The sequence below is a fragment of the Acomys minous genome (genome assembly GCF_964271855.1).
Source record: "Acomys minous genome assembly, chromosome: 14".
In the NCBI taxonomy this organism is placed as follows: Eukaryota; Metazoa; Chordata; class Mammalia; order Rodentia; family Muridae; genus Acomys; species Acomys minous.
Genome location: NC_140496.1, coordinates 105,256,935 through 105,268,451, shown reverse-complemented (window position 1 = coordinate 105,268,451; position 11,517 = coordinate 105,256,935).

The window sequence follows — 11,517 nt, the reverse complement described above, 5'->3', positions numbered from 1 at the left end:
AAATAATCATAAACAACACCAACTCCATTATTGTAAATAATAATTTACCCATTCTGAAGTAATTAGACAATTTGAAAGTCGTTATCTAATCTTCCAAAATTCCTGATGCCATATGGTATTATTTGTACATAATTCACAAGTTAGGACCATCAATAAGAGGCTGTCATGTAGCTTTGTTTTACTACTGTATATTCCAGCTTATTTTATAAACCAGTTGTACCATTTCTCTAAAATGTTTCTATAATTTACACTTTCCCATTTAATTATATTGTATAATCATTACTCTAGTAACTTACTCTTGGTCTTTATCCTACTCACATAGGATGCAGATCAGTTTATCTTTATGTTTCTTTGCTGTATGACTAACACTGTTGTATTTACTCATTCACCAATGATGCTTCTAGGGCCCAGTAGGAGTTCCAAAAGCATGTCCACAAATGAACTTCTGAGGAGAGGAGCAGGACACGGACATGGTTAAAAACTGCATCTTTTCAATTGAATCTTGTTTGTGAAATAAAAGTAAAATTGTTTAAAGTATAATCAGTAATGAGGGGAAACAATAAAACCTTATTTTTGTGATTAAGTATGATTCCCTCTGTCAGGACTTTTTTATTTACTTCGTTGAGGGTTCGGCTTCTGTTCCACTCCTGGCTTGTTCATATCAGGCAAGTACTCCACCACTGAAGTATATCCTCTCTCCCGAGAGTTTTTTATATGTAGAATTCATATATTTACATACTAGTTTCTGAATAAAATGCATAATTTTAAGACAGAAAGATTTCTACGTTACATTGGTAGTTAGCCATGAGTTTAATGATAGAAAACTGAAGAAAGCTCATTTATATCCACGTAATTGACCCTTAAGCCTAAGGCCGAGAATCCATTTTAGAGTGTGTTCATCATTTTACCTAATCGAGTTAGACTTCTGACATAAATAAACATTTCCTTAATCTAGGCACTTCATTTTAAAAAATCTCTATTAATAACTATTGTAGTGCTTTTTAAATTTTTATTAAGTAAAAAAATCCTAATATTCCCATTAAGATACTAATATTGTTAGTACTAGACAGATTTATTGTTAATTTTATTTCATTAATCTCAGTATTCAATCATTAGCAACATATCTTCTCTTGCTTTCTCAAATTCTTTCAACATTTAGCATGAAATTATTTTGCTTGTAGTTAAGGAAAAGAACATTTGAAAAGTTTATGAAAATGTCTAACACTGTGTTGTGAGTCCTTTGTTCACGGACTTCCTTTTCTTTTTTCGTTTATATTTCTTTCTTTCTTTTTTTTTGGAAGCTGAGATTAATTTTATGCACCACTTTTACTTTGGGAGCTAAAGTTGATAAGGTTGATTTGTATAATATTTAAGTGACGCCTCTTGTTTACTGTTTTCTTGGTCTGTTACCATAGCATTTGAGAGGCACCATGTTATTATGGTCTTAAAGGTTGTCCTGGAAGTACATTAATTTTCTTCCATTTGCCTCCTGTCCTTGTCAGTGGAATGGCTAAATCTTGTGTTTGTTTTGTTGTCTTCTGTTTTCTGAAGGACTTATAAGGCTGTCAAAAGTCAGGATTAATTTTGTGCATATGTCAACATAAAAGCCTCATACCTAACAAACAATGCTATTTGAATTTAAAGTGTGCTATTTAAACATTTTATTGAAGTGTAATATAGTTCACAAGTAAATCTGTTCTTACCTGAATTTTTGTAACTCTTTGACTTTGTCAAGGACTGCAGTTTTGAAGAAGTGTAGATGTGGTAAAAGAACTTACCTAATGCAATTTAAAATAAATATTATTCACATTGCTTTGTAATAATCTTTCATTCAAATATAAAATCACTTCATCATTGAATTATATGTAACCATCATTATCCAATTAAAGCAAAAATTACTTAAGATATTGGGAACAATATAATGTCACACACTTATTTTCCTGAACTTTATGTCTACTGCATCCTACATTATATACATCAAGCACTGATCAATTCTATATTTCTCGTTAGGTGAGTGGCATGAAATGAATTTTCAGGGGACTCCCAGATGATTAGTAGTTTCTAAGACAACTATTGTCAACAACTGGCACTAAAATTAAGATTCTTAACACTCAAATTGACTGATAATGTTCTCTAAAACTGACAAGACTGAATTCCTATTTAGCCTAACACAAGGGAAAGCACGGCCCCGTCTCTCAGATGCTACTGTTGAATTTCTGGAGATAACAAAGACATTTGAAGGACACCAGATAGCTGGGCTTTCTTTCTCTGTTGTTGACTGGTGGCTTACATCTTACCACAGACTGGGTAATTTATGGTTAACATAGGTTTATTTCACTCATGGTTCTACGATATTATGATGACCTTCCTGTTTTCAGAGCCTCAATGCAGCCCAGGGCATAATGAAAGGCAGGGACCATGTCAGAGACTTGTTCAAGCCGGATTTATGGTGGAATCACACTCCAGGTAAATCCTGAGGCAGCAATCACATGAATTAATTAATTCATTCCTGAACATCAAGCCCTGATCACCTCCTTAAGGTCCTACTTGGACCTATCTCTTCAAACTGCATCATGAGGATTCAATCTCAATAAAAGCTCGTGAGAGAGCACGTTATTTTAAGAGCATGAGGACTTTGGTTTTCTCTCTCTTTCTCTCCCTGCCTCTATCTTTATCGCTGTTTGTGTCTATCTCTTCTCCTTCTCCTAGTGTTTCCGAGATAAGATATAGTTGCCTATCTCATAACACCGTCCCAAAGGCTGAAGCCAGCTTACCTCCAGAGCCAAATTTTAAATACAGTAAAACTGGTTTTATTTTCTTACTGATGATGCCTTGGACTTGAAGCTGTGAACCTGGTCTCCTCAGAGAGTTTGCACTTCATAGTCTGCCCAGAAGCTTAGTAGCAAAGACTGCCTCTTGACTATTGACGTGTGAGTACAAGCTTCGGATTTCAAGTTTGGAAATCTTAGACGTTCCTTTGTCTCCTTCTCTATTCCATTCTATATCTTATGCCATGGTAAGAATTCGATTCTAGTAGTTATTTTGGATTTTGAGAAAGAGTTATGCCTCATGATGTTTACCAATAGTATTTCTAAGAAGTAAGTGCCAAGCCAAAAACAGTGTCTCTAAATTTGCAGATGTGGCTCCTCTCAATCTTGTAAACCGGGAGACAATTTGCCCCACATTTGTTCGAGCCATCACTAATTTGGGATATGCCCATAGGAATGAGCAAACCTGATTCTAACTGGTTAGTTATCTCTGGTGCATCATTGATTCGGATCTGAGGATGCTGGAGATGAGGACAGAGTGACGGGACTCCAAGGCACATGCTTTGCAATTCATTTTACACAGAGGCACATTTATTGATGCTCTAATAAAACACACATCTTTGACCTGATTTGTCCTTGGCTTCTAGTATTATCAAAGTCTCAACAAAGGAAGTCAGAAGCTAAAGAAGGAAAAATGGGAAAAGATAGGGTAACCAGATTTTGACCACAACTACAATTTAGAAAGTTAAACACATTGTTAGATACAAACACATGTACCTATATTTATGGGTATAAACACATGTATACATATGTACAGTTTTGGAAACACCAAAGTAAATGTTTGAAATTATTAGTCTGTTTTTATCACAAGAATGTAAATGCTACGTGTAACAGATAGATATGATTCTACAGAAAGATAAGGTAAAATAGATAAGGTCTTCAAAAACCTCAGAGCATGTAAAGATGTTTTTATTATTTCAAATATACATTTGCTATGAGACAGGTCAACTCCTGGCTACACTCAGCTTAACTCAAAGAGGATGATGATCATCAAAGAACCTCCTTATGGAGATGGCTTCAAATGTGGCAAACAAGCCACTGGGCAAAATGTCCTCATTTCTTCCACAGACAGAATTCTTCCTAAAAGAAGGCAAGCTTGGATGCAGGCAGAGTCAACAGCCAAACTCTGCTAAAATAGAGTAAGCAAGTCCTCAATAGTTCCTGCATCACAAATATGTCTGTCAGATATATTGGGCCAGAAGGCTGAAGATGACTGCCCAACGTTATTGGGAATTTTGGGAGACTGTTCAGGCAGCAAACTGTGTCTGTCATGTTCTCATTTGGGAAGCTACTAATCTGCACTCCCTGAATACTCAGGTAATTAATTATTCCTTCTCAAGTCTCTGATGGGGTTGAAGACCAGAGAGTTTAGATTTACAGTTAATCTTAGTTGTTTAGGCTGTAAGACTTTTTAAGTCTAGATAGATGTTTTAAGTTGACAGTGACCAGATATGATAGATATTTATTTGCGTTCAGGATTTTAGATGCACCAAGATAGGAAAGATGTTTTCTTCAAGTCTGTCAAATACAAATAGCCAAAACACTATGAATGTAACAGCTATATAATTTCTGGTTGTTTCATGGCTCTTCTTGCTGGGATAGTTTATTGTATATATGTGTAGTAATATAAATGTGTATGTAAACATATTTAGTTAAAAACAAAATTCCACCAAAAATTGAAATTATAACTTTTTTCACACTGACAAAAGTATATAAAATTATGATACTTAAAGATGTAATTTCATTTTTAATTATGTGTGTGCATGTGTGTCTATGTTTGTGTATATGCATTTGAATGTGGGTGCCTTAAGAGGCCAGGAGATGGCATTATATCTTCAGGAGCTGAAGTCAAATTTGGTTTGGGAACTCAAGTCCTCTGCAAGAGCAGTACTGCATTCTGAGCTTCTGAGGCATCTCTTCAGCACTCACAAAATTACAATCTTTGAATTTCTATGAGTCTATGGACTAAAACCACGTAAGTATTTTCTGAATAGTTTCTATGAGATAGTAGTTTAATGGTTTAGCCTTGTCTATACAAATTCTTTACCAAGTTGAGTTTATAACACACCCTTTGTCAAAGAAGGCTGAATATGATTGTCCTGGCTTGAAACGACAAATCTGCTTTAAAGTTCCTCTAGAGCACATGCTCCGTACACATCACTGAGGTGCGCTTGGTCTTCTTCTCTGCGTGTTCTGCTTCATCTACTCAAAGAATGACGAAACTTCAGGACTTCAAACAAATTGATTAGGATCCTGTTCCAAAGGCTACAGAAATATTTCCTCAGAGTTGACATGGTGGCTTTGATGGATTATGAGGATAATCATTAGAAACAGGGAGTATTTATTGGAGTCACAAGAGAAGCATCCCAGCATGCAGAAGGTGATAACGTCGTCTATTAACTTAGCGCGATCACACAGTATCGTTTTCTGTAACAGAATCCCAAGCTTTGAGTGCAGCAAATGTGGCTTGTTGATAAGGTCTCACAGCCTCTAGGTAGTTCATGCCTTAGACTAATAATTTTGCTAGTAGATTTTCTGTTCTGACTTTCATCTCAATTGCACGTACAGACAATGTAGGCTTACAGATGCCACTGGACTTGCTTTCAGGGAGTGAAGATCGCCCTTCTGCCTTTAAGGTTATTTTTTAAACTAGTATATCAATAGTTTCATTAGCCTATTCACGATTTTTTCTTTTACATCAACCTTTTCTTTGCATAAAATTATTTTGCAATCTCTAATACCCTAGTAAAGTTTGATAACATTAATTTAAAACAATAGTCACTAACAAACATTAAGAAAAAAATTAAGTATACTTTTGAGTTATAAATAAAATAGAGCTTCAGTATTATGGTTCACAGAAAAGTAACAAGAAAATTATCAAAAACTGTTTCACACTATGGGCACACATTAGTGATAAAAGACACCATTTGCAATTTGTAATTGCTTATGCCTTCATTATACAAGTATTGGTGGCTTAATTTGCCTATATTGACACTGATTTATGTTTACCACATCTTCAGGTTCCATAAACATAACATATTCAGTATTTTCTTTCTCATTATTTTTAAAAATATGACAAATACATTATATTTTCATGACATAAGTGGATTCAATTAACCTATGAATGATTTATAACATGGGAGAACATATGTGGATAATGTACAAACACTATGTATTTTTACAAAAGGACTTGAGCATTCATGAATAGTGACATCTAGGACACCCACAAAACTGGTCCACCAAGGGCACCACAAGATGATAGTATTGACTGTGTACTTGCAGTTAGCTGAAAGGGCATGTCTTAAGTATTCTCAGCACAGGCACACTCATAAAAGGTCAATCACATGCACCGAAGGATGGCCACTTTCCTAATAGATTAATCAATCACGAGCATGAAATAATTTTGTGTACTTTAAATATGTGAAGCTTTTATTATTCAGTCACAGTCAACAAGACTGAAGCGCAAAGAAGTACAGAGGGGGTAAAAATCTATTCAATAACATCCAGCGGTGACAGACAGTTGCTAGATCCCTCCTCAAAGCCTGTGACCCACGTGAAGATTAATCTGCGTTGTCAGTTTGATGGGATCTGGGATTAACTACAGAACGTATGAAGGAAAGTAGTTTCTAGGAAGGGTTGAGGGCGTCTGGAGGGAAGACCTTTCCTCGGAGTGAGCAGCAGCAGTCAAGACGCCGTCCTCACATGAGGAGATTGGAGGAAGCAGTGCTGTCTGCTGCTGGCCTCACCTCCTGAAGGTATATGTCCATCATCGCTGCTGCCATCATCCTCTGCTAACACGGAGCTCCAGCTGTTTATGGTGCTTATAACACAGACTGAAGACGAAGGCTCTAGGAATCTCCAGACCTTCTACACCATATGGGGACCACAGAGGCATCCAGCCCCGTCCCCGAGCACTGCCAGGTTCCTTGCTATGAAATAGAGAGTCCTCTATTATAGTGTGTATCCATTCTCCCAGCTCTGGCTCTCTAGATGACCATCCCAACTATGACTCAATAGATTGTTTAGTATTGAACACTCAGTTCACATACACAGACGCGAACACAGTACAGCTTTTTATTCACAGATATCTATGTTTCAACGACACACTAGGCTACCGTCTCCTTCTTCACTCTGTGTCCTAACAAGTTGTTGTGGTGTTTTATGAAGTAGGCCCACCTCTTCCTGTCAGAGCAACAGGAAAACAAACTTCCTCTTTCCAGGAGTGGCCTGAAAAGGGAGCCAGATGCCTCAGCCAGTTATTGTCAGGAAAACATGTGATTATCAATTATGGAAAAATCAGTGTTCTCGTACACAAAATGGTCTGGTATTATAATAGGCAACCCTGAACTATTTTGACTCTTTATCAGGAAACCTGTTTTCTGAGTGACCTTCTAACTGATTCACAGGGTGCCCACAGTACCCAGTCATGTGTGAAGGAAACATGAGGAGATTAGAAATGGATAGCTCTACAGCTGTGTTCTGAGGGAATTTCTGCCTCTATTACACACATGCACACTCACGGACACACACTCACACACCCACACACACCCACACACATACTCATACACACATACACACACAAATAAAATATTCAAAATAAAAGAAAATATAAGTATCATGCAGTATGTAATGACTTTGGAAGACAGGATGAATGCTAATGAAAAGTCATCATTACATAAGTTAAGATAGATGTTAAATGTAAGTTTTTCATTTTTCCATAAACAAATCTTTAAATCAGTAAAATGACCAATGAAATAAAAGCCTAAAATGTAGCTTTCAGTCTCCATTTGTAGCAAGAAGTAATGTGACACACCCATTGCTGACACAGATGCAGATGAACTGGGATTTTGTTATTTTCTATCTCCCAAACACAGTTCAAAGCACAAGTTCTACTCTTGGTGATGCATTCCATGAAGCCCTTGCATATATGTTCTTGGAGAAAACATGAAAGGTTCAGAGTAATTCGGTTTATAACATGAAAAGCAAACAAAAATAAGTGACAAGAAATAAACATTTTGGAAGCAAACTACAGGAATGGGAATATCACAAATAAACGAGTGCCCTCATGTAATGTAATGTTTTTTGGAAATGAAAATGAAGGAAGCGCACCTCAACAAATGGGTGTTTCCCTAACAATGTGCGAGGAGAAGACCAGCTACCAATGACAGCATCACGTCAGACGTGCTTTGCATACAGTTTCAGAATCCAAAACTATTGTCTTAGAATGGATACGTTAGATGGATCTCATCAGAAGCAAGGGGGTTACATAAGAATAGTCACTGTGGTAGTTATTTACAGAACAGAGACAAAAATAAGCCAGGCTGGAAAACAGACAGCACACGTTGTGGTAACTGGATTTTTATACTTTGTAACTATCACACTTTTTTCTTTTTCAAATGGGTTTTCTTCTGAATCAAACTTTTCAGATAAAACGCAGACTTATTATATGCAATGCAGTGCTAGACACTTAGTGGCTCACAGTACATTTTAGAAGTTGTAATATTATCCTATGGAACATTTTACCTGTGATGCTGACTCTCTTTTGCTGTAAACATTTGAAGTATTTATAGTTCTATCTGCTCATGAGGAGGCCAACAAGTATAAATTATCATGCCTTTAGTTCCACTGTGTGCTTTAGACAACTTGTCTCTCACTTAACTATTCAGGCAAGGCTGAGGTTCTGTGGGCCAGACTGTTTATCAGTTAATGCAGATGAAAGCGATCCGATAACTGCTCATAAAGGACAATAAGTTTCTTTCAGTTGAATAATTTATACACCTGACCTTTTTATTGGAATCTACACATTCATTAAACTTAACACCTTTCACATAGGAATTGTAATATGCTTTATAAATATTAACACTTTGGTTCCCATAACGTTTCAAAAATATGTTAATATTACTCTTTGAATGTACATTTTAAAATAGTAAGTTTTAAAACTTATATTCATAGAAGGAAATTACTTATAGGTTGCCCAAGAAGTATTTTCAGATAATCTGGAATGCATTTTTAGTACTTTCACATAGCCTATTAGAGAAATGATATTTCTATTTCCTCACAAGGGAACTTGATATGTTTGTCTAAGAAAATTTAGAGACACTTCTGTCTCTAAGTTTTCTCTAAAATTGTCTCTAAAATTTAGAGACAGTTTTGTTATTTTTTGGCATCAGAATACTATAGACTGGGTAAATTATTTTTTTTTAATGCATGTATTTATTTGATTGATGGTTATGGAGGCTAAAAGTCTAAGAGTTCTGAGCTACAACTGGGAAGTGGCTTCATGCTGAGTTGTAACAAGGCAAAAGAAATGCCATTGCAGAGAGCGTTGGGAATGGGCAAATTTACATCTTTAGTAGCTGAATTCCACAGTAATGCACTCTCCTGCTAAAATCATTAATCCTTTCATGAGCTGAGTCCTCAAGGACCACACCCTTTTCGAGGCTCCATCCATCTCTTCACTAAGGCAGTTACATTTCATGTGGAAATTCAGAGGGGTCCTTCAAATAGCCTTGGGCATTCAAAAATGGCAAGCTGAAATGCTTACTGCTAGACACAGAGGTGCCACAGCCTAATGCTAATGATTGGCAGTTTTTTTAGGAGCCTGGCATCCACAGCTAGGAGATAGAGGAACATGGCCTTGTCTTCAGAAATAGCCTGACGTAAGTCTCCCATTGCTACCTCCACGTTCTATGGCTTGGAGAAGTCAGACTTGATTTAGGAGGACTACAGACTCTGTGCGTCATGTGGTTTTGCTACAAGTTAGTGCCTAGCAAGCACAGTGCTGAACAAAGTCATCTCCAAAGTGGTAGTGATTGTAAACAACTGCCAATTCTTAGTTCTGTCACAGTGCTAGTGTGAAGGGCTTCTAACTGCCTTCTGCATGCTTAGTGAAGCAATAAGAAAAAAAATGAATTTTGGATGTTTTTGCTCTTTAACAGAGAAATAAAATTCAACACAAAGTATAAAGTAGTAAATTTAGTCTATGCAGGCTTCTCTTTATTAGCCTCTCTAACAAAATGCAATTCTTGTCATTGTTTCACGTTGTTCCCTGGTTGCAGTTTCCTCTCCAATATCAACTTTTCTTCTATATCTGACCCAGTGACATAATATACCATGTCATATTATGGGTGGTACGTGCTTCCCCTGTCACTAAAGGTAGCTGAGCTCATGCAAACACAATCTCTGATACAAGAAACAGGGAAGTTGGTCACATAGGATAAAATTTTGATTAGATATTTCAGTGGAGATTAGAGTAGAGCTTTGAGTTTTATTTCCTCTCACCCCGTGTGTGTGTGTGTGTGTGTGTGTGTGTGTGTGTGTGTGTGTGAGAGAGAGAGAGAGAGAGAGAGAGAGAGAGAGAGAGAGAGAGAGAGAGAGAGAGACAGACAGACAGACAGACAGACAGACAGACAGACAGACAGATAGACAGACAGAAAGACAGACAGACAGACAGACCGAGACACAGAGACAGAAAGAAAGACAGATTCACAGAGACACAGAGAAATACACTCAGAAAGTTTGATCAGAAAGCTAATATAAAATGTGAGTTGTTGTGAACTTTGAAGTAAGCACATTGAGTTAAAATGACTTTTCTGAAGTTTCTCCCATCTTCTCTTTTGAGTTTGAAAAAGTGGAAGCTCTTGCTATCAGAGCCTTGTACCCTAATATCCAAACACCAAAAGAGATGATGTCTGTCAGAGAATGAACATTTTTACTTTTCTCATAGATGTGTCCAAGACCCTTTGTATGGATACTTCTCCCCTAATGTCACTCAGTGTCGTGTCAATAAGCCATTCGTGACTGGAAATGCACTTAGAAGAGGGGAAGGAGTGGGACTGGCCAGAGTCACCGTTGCAACCTGGGTGGAGGCTGGTCTACACTGAGACCTTCTGTGTCCCACTTTCTTGACATCTGCCCATATCTAGGCACTATTCCCTGAGGACTTCTCAGAGACTGAGGCAGGCACTATCTTACAGATAGTGAACATGCTTTTCCTAAACATGCCTGTACTATATCCGAACTGCATGGTAGTTGTCATATAGAACATGGGTGCAGAGCCGGGCGTGGTGGCGCACGCCTTTAATCCCAGCACTCGGGAAGCAGAGGCAGGCGGATCGCTGTGAGTTCGAGGCCAGCCTGGACTACAAAGCGAGTCTAGGCCAGCCAAGACTACACAGAGAAACCCTGTCTCGAAAAAACAAAACAAAACAAAACAAAACAAAAAAAACATGGGAGCTTGTGTCAAATCTCTGACCCTTATAGTTGAGGGGAGGAGGGTTTTTGGGCTAAGATGGCTGGTTCCCCCTGACCTGTAAATGCTACCCCACCTAATGTTCTCACTGATATGAATTTGAGTGGTATTCTTAGGAACTTTGTAAAGTTGTAATGATTAATAAATAAACAATATAACAAAACAAATTATCTGTGATTTAAACATTTGTCTTTGGAAATTTGACATATCTCTTCCTAGTATGTGTATAGAAATTGTGAGAGTTTTCCCCAGTTATTCAGGTGGTTGAATCAATATGTGCTATGGATTAGTCAAGCAATAAAAAGAAAAATCTAAGGGAACCAATGCAGTGGAAGAGAGCCGTCACTGCTGACTGAATCCCTGTCTATCTGCAGCCCAAAATGTTCTGAGTTCTGTATATTTTTTCAATCATTCACTTTCCAAGTGATGATATTCAAT